Source organism: Salvia hispanica, chromosome 4, assembly GCF_029641045.1.
Source record: "Salvia hispanica isolate PSC_SH4W2 chromosome 4, Shi_PSC_v1, whole genome shotgun sequence".
NCBI lineage: Eukaryota > Viridiplantae > Streptophyta > Magnoliopsida > Lamiales > Lamiaceae > Salvia > Salvia hispanica.
The window spans coordinates 25,556,328-25,563,193 of NC_142695.1; positions in this window are offsets into that span (position 1 = coordinate 25,556,328).

Consider the following 6,866-nt stretch of genomic DNA (forward strand, 5'->3'; position numbering starts at 1 on the left):
TCGAGTTTTAAGCAGTTGTAAAAAGGAATATCACGAGTATCACAAAATATATTTTCATAGACTGGCCAGTCAAAATAACCTCCCATTTTCTCATCAAATTAACAAGCATTCCATGGTGCGACGAAAGTGTGGCCACACTTTTCGCCCACGAGACCGGCCGACTAGCAAGGACGGCTCTCGATCCCATTGTATACACTGCCTGGTAGGGCTTGCGGCCCATACTCAGACCCGAATTCGTATAAGCATATCCAACAATCACATTAAAACAAACATAGGCATGACATAATAGTTAAACCACCCTTATAACACCGAATAACATTTTGACAAAATAAAAGAGAGTTTTAAGAGTAAAGCCCACCTCGATTGCTTAGTTTTCAAGTAGTTTCGCTTTTCAGTTATCCGGCTTCGCAACCAAAGTTTCACCTTTTAATCACATAGGCACATATCACAAATTAGGTTAAATACTACTCTTACTCATGCATGTCTCATTACTTTTCCCTCTTCCCAGCGATTTATCTTATCATTACTAATTAATCAAGATCATGTTTATCACACACGAAGATTTAACCATCAAACACACACTACATAACACATCAACACACACACACACGGCACACACACACACACGCCACACACACACACGGCACACACACATACACATGTTCCCACATCCTTTTTTATCCCTCTTTCACTCAACCAAGATGCATGAGGGTTCAAGAAGACCGATTAATCAGTTGGAAGAAGAAAAAGAAGAGGTAGAAGAAGAACAAACATAACTCTTAAACAAAAATACCTCTTTAGCGAAAAACAATCGGTAGAAAACAAGTATTAGCCTTGATTCTTCAAAGTTCTTGGATTAAACTTCAATTTCATCTCAAAGGATGAAGGATTAATGGAGTAATGTAGAAGAAAAATTGAGAGAGTGAATGTGAGTGAGGGGGCCGAAAATTTGGGGTCTAGGGTTGGGGTGTTCTCTTATTTATAGTGCTCAACAAGATCTTTTGGTAATTAGAATAGAATATTTGGTAAGATCTTTTGCCTTATAAATAAATAGAATAAAATAATATGGTGACGTAGGGAAGAAGAATTAACAAAAATAGAAGATGGCAATATCTCCTAATTTTCGAAAATTAGGCTAGGTAATTAGCCATGGTTTTGTTTTTGGTATATTTTCCAAGTAGAATAAAATATCATGGAGCAAAATAAAAATAAGGAAAATCCTCCATGAAACAAGATAAGGGGCGATTTCTAGCCTTTTAAATAAGGCATGGATTTTTGAATATTGACTAAAATAAAGTAAGGCAAGATCTCTTGAAGTATGGAAAGATTTGGTAGAATAATTAAATTCTACGTATGGAAGGAAATCAAGTAAGGAATCAAATAAAATAAAACAATTCCTTCCTTCCCAATTATAGTGATTTTCGAAAATCACTAGAAGAATAAGGAGGCTCGATTTTTCCATCTCTAAACAAGGAAATAATTGGCTCTTGGAATTTAATTTGGATAAATATCCCAAGGATTAAATAAATTCCGGAAAAATAGAAATTCTTTCTCCAAGGGGTCTAGGGTTCGAAAATTACAAGAATTAGGGTGATAAGTATTTATGGAAATTTTCTCTAATATTCTCACTCACCCATAAACAATTAAATTGCCACATAATCTCATAACTTAATATATCATATGCCACATCATTAAATCAAATAGTTTGACTTTTCAAACTTTCAACAAAAACCCTAGGCTCGACTTGGCCAAGGCATCCCATGAAATAAATGCATTCACGACTCCATGTCATCAAATAATTAATTCTAGAGCTTTAAATTAGGGTTCTAAATTCCGGGATGTTACGCTACATTTCAGGCAATGTATTTATTGTTGATTCAGGTATTACTCTCCCAGCCTTTCCCATATTCCCTTCACTTTGATATCTATCAGTATTTTCAACTCTATATGACTCCCGATTATAATAATAAATATAAAATTATTTTGTTAATTCCAACTCTTAGTTACATATCTTTAAGTGTGTTAAATTGCATCCGACCACAAGTGTTTAACTAATAGTTCTATCGTTTATTGGTTGTTGGACGTACTATCTTGATGGCCAAGATTAAAAGGAAGACGTAACTCACACATAATGGTACAATTAGAAATGAGAAATTTACCTCTATCAAGGATCTCGTACAAATCATATTGAATGGAAGATGGTATCTCTATTTGAATATTGGTTCTTTAGCGGAGTGATCATTTGTTAACTATAAAAACCGTGGTCTACAATTTGTCACGTGTAATTTTTGTTTTTATTAATTAAATCGAAAAAGATATGAAAAACTATCAAATTAGGGTTTTGGATAAAAATATCAATATAGTATTTTAAAAATATCAACACAATGTTTTGAGAATGTCAACACAATGCTGTGAGAATGTTAACACATACTCTCTCCGTCCCACATAATTTGGGATAATTTGACCGGGCACGGGTTTTAAGAAATGTAATGGAAAGTGAGTTGAAAAAGTTGATAGGATGTGGGTCCTATTTTTAAAGTATTAGTTTTATATTAAAATGTGAGTAGGACTGAGTTAGTGGAATATGTAGTGCACTACCAAAAATGGTAAATGTGAAATGGGTCAAATTATTTGGGACGGACCGAAATGGAATACTGGGTCAAATTATATGGGACGGAGGGAGTAACCTATATTATATTGACATATTTTATCTAGCATGTTGACATTTGTTGTTGTACGAAAAAATTGAAAATTTTCAAATTTTTTTTCAAATTTTGACATCGGAACATATGCAAGTGAGATCTCGTTAGAATCCTTGTGAAACTATCTTTAATTTCATATATGTTGTGCGAAAAAATAATTTAAATCGGGAAAGTTATACTCCCTCCGTCCACAAACAATAGATCTATTGTTGTTCGGCACGAGTTTTAATGTAGAATTGGTAAAGTAAGATAGATGGGACAAAAAGTAGGTAAAGTAAGAGAGGGGGAAAGAAAAAGTGAGTAAAGTATGAGAGAGGAAAGAAAAAGTATGAAAAGTATGAGAGATGAACTTTCCATTTTTAGAAAGTGATCTATTTTTTGTGGACGTCCCAAAATGACAAAAGTGATCTATTTTTTGTGGACGGAGGGAGTATGTGTTTTAAAGTTATGGGATATTTTTCAAAAGTTAGTTACAACTAATTTGTTGTAAATTGACCTTAATAACTTTATTGATATTTTTTGTTGATCGTATTGACATTTTGGGACTAATGATCTAGGCCCTTAATTTAAATATCTAATAACTATTATTTAGTTGTAGCTAGCAATTAAGTATTGACCTAGCAATATAACACTCTCCTTGTATATATTATAGATATATTAATTATGTTCTTTAGAGGGTTTAGGGTTTAGGGATTAGGACCCTAGACCCTCAAAATGAACATATATTATAAGCACCTCGTCATATATTAGAAATCAATCAATGTACATAGATTGACAACCCAGTCAAAATATATTAGAAATCCTATCAGCAATATCTTAAAAACTCAATGATCATATTTTAGAAATTCAATTAACATATGTAAAACTTAATTAGTACTATATATTAGAAACTTAATCATTATATACTACTTACTAAAAAAACCCAATGGAAACCCAACTTTTAGTGGAATTGTTTTCTCAACCACACTTTTTAGAATCTTCTAACTTCTCTTACTCATCCGATATGAGATGAATTTATACCCAACACTTAATACAATATGAATTCAAATTTGAACTATTAAAGCCACAATTTCTATGATTGGTCTTTATGTTAGAGTTTATATATTAGAAATCACATTTCGAGTGATTGGATACTGCAAAACTTTATAATTTATTTTCCAATTAATGCAACATATTATTTTTGTCTTAATGTTGTTATGTTTTACATTTAATGGATGTTTATTGCATATTTAAATGTATAATCAACGTAATAAAGTCTAAATCTTTGTTTTAGTAGACCGGTTGTGGGCGTCGTTCACTGTAAGGTAACCCGGTCAGTTCTAAACAAAGAAAATAAGAATTTCACAACCTAGATGGGCCTAGACTACCTATCGTGAAAGGTTGCAATGTCAGTCCGATTATTTCTAAGCCTTAGTGAAATAAGATGACGTTAGTGTGGTATAGCATTGAATTGGATCTAACAGCAAGACGAGTCTTTATGCTATCTACTGAAAGATGAGGTCTTGATAATTTGTTACTTAATCAATGTACGTTAGCATTGAGCATATAGTATTGATTGAGCACTACTTTGACTTGCCAATAGGTGCGGGTTTTTCGTAACCCAAGAATTTTGGCATATTGGGTAGTGTAGATTAATATTTAGAGGTGCTAGGATTGCTATTATATTGAATCGTGCGCGAGCTGAGTCTCATTTGACAACGTTCACAAGAGGAGCTCGAAACGAGGACTTTATTATTCGGAACCTAGCTAGTTGGAGTTTGATTACTCTATGAATAATAAATAAGTGTTTCCTGCTGAGTCCACTCTTGGAGTAAATATGTTAAGTAATTAAGTTCATAGCATACACTAATTAATTAATGAACGTATCTATCTTAAGCGCGGGAAATAAATAATACTCCCTCTGTCCTGCTTAAGATGACACGTTTTCCTTTTTAGTTTGTCCCAACTAAGATGACACATTTCCTTTTTTGGTAACTTTCTCTCTCCAATTAATACACTCAACCACTTTTTCTCACTCCTATTTAAATATCCATCTTTCTTTATCTCTCTACTTTAATACTTACACCCACCTTCTCTCTCTCTAATTAAACATTTTAACCAATAACTCCTAAAATCCCGTGCCGGTTAAGCAATGTGTCATCTTAGCCGGGACGGAGGGAGTAATAAATATTGGAAACCCAAATTACTTGTAATCTCGGATTTGGATGAGGAGTGCAATATTAATTAGAGAAAAGCTAATTGGGGGAGCCCATATCCAAAGCCTTCCATAGATCCCTGACTGGGACCATTATGTGACTTAATATAAAAAGGAGAATAAAGGAGACAGAAGACACACAATTTTAGAGACTAAAATTTCGCCCCCTTCAGTGTGTAGGAAAGGATGAAATTTTCGTCCTTCGGCTCCATCTGTGAGTAGTTTTTCTGTCCTCCATTATTCGAGTCCTTGTACTTTGGTGACATCAGCCCACACTGATATCAACGTACTGTCCGGGAACCAGTCAGAAGATCCGTGGTCTAGTAATCAAGATCTTCACGTAAAGAAGGCGAGAGCCATCTTCGATTTTTTGGAGAATCAGAAATGTAAATTGGCTAACTCTGTAGGAACATGTTTTAGGATTTCAATTATCTTAAAACATGTATGAATTCAAGTTATGAGCATGATACATGTGATAATTGCACGAATAGAATTTATCTAAATAATCTGCTAAATAGATCAGGATTATTATGTAATCGATTTATGTATGCTTCCGCTGCCAACCCATTCAATTGGTATCAGAGCCAGTCTTTGGCTCTGATTATTTGGATTTAAATTTCGCGAAATTCAAGTATGCATGTTTTAATTGATTGCGAAGCATGTTCTTGCGTTTTGTTATATTTAATTATGCATGATGAACTCAAGAACTATTGAATCAAAGAACTTGAATTTTTCGATCACGTGAGACGTGCGATCCATCGGCGCTTGCGCCGAGATGGATCGCGCTACGCTTGATTTGAGATTAGGGTTGTCGAAGCAGTGGGAGCCGAGGGTCGACGGTGATGGGGCGACGCGCAGATGAGCATGGGCTCGTGCGCACCGCCGGGCAAAACCGCAAACCCTAGGCGGCGACCCGATGCGAGATCGGCGATGGTAGGCGTGGTGTGGGTGGTTCGTCCGAGAACCACCGAAACGCTGAGCCGCCGAACCCTTAACCCTAGGCGGAAGGTCTGACGTCCTCCAGAATCTAGCCGAGATCACCGCACGTTAATGTGCGACGATGGCTGGAATAGTGGGAGCGTACGACGGAGGTTGACGCCGAGATGGGCGGCGCCCATGGCCGAGAGCAGCAGCACAACCGTGCATGCTGCTGGCAGAGACGGAGGGCCACCCATGGTGTCGAGAAGCCGACCCCAAGGACGCGTCGGGAGGCCTAGAGCTAACGCGCGTTCATGCGCTGCTGGTCGATACACTGGGCTGCCGGATTCCGGTGACGAACTCGCCGGAATTTTGTCGTTCATCGTGCGTGCAAACCTAATACGATGAGAAAATGATGAAGGAATATTTTAATGATTATTTAATTCTATAATTAAAAGATATCATTAAAATAATATTATTTAATGGAAATAAATATTTATATTTAATCCTACATGATATAGATGAGAATAATTAAATAGTTTCCTAAATATTATATTTCTAGATTGTTAGAGTTTGTATACTAGAAATCACCTTTCGAGTGATTAAATACTGTTAAAACTCTTATTTTATTTTTCAAAGGAATAAACAGATTATTTTTGTCATAATGTTGTTATGTTTTACATTTAATGGATGTTTATTACATGTTTAAATGTATAAGTAACTTAACAAAGTCTAAGTCTTTGTTTTTGTAGACCGGTTGTGGGCGTCGTTCACTTTAAGGTAACACGATCAGTTCTGAACAAAGAAAAAGAAGAATTTCACAACCTAGATAGGCTTAGACTACCTATCGTGAAAGGTTGCAATGTCAGTCCGATTATTTCTAAGCCTTACTGAAATAAGATGACGTTGGTGTGGTATAGCACTCAATGGATCTAATAGCGAGACAGTCTTTATGCTATCTACTGAAAGACGAGGTCTTGTAAATTATTATTTCTTAATCAATGTACGTTAGCATTGAGCATACGGTATTGATTATGCACTACTTTGACTTA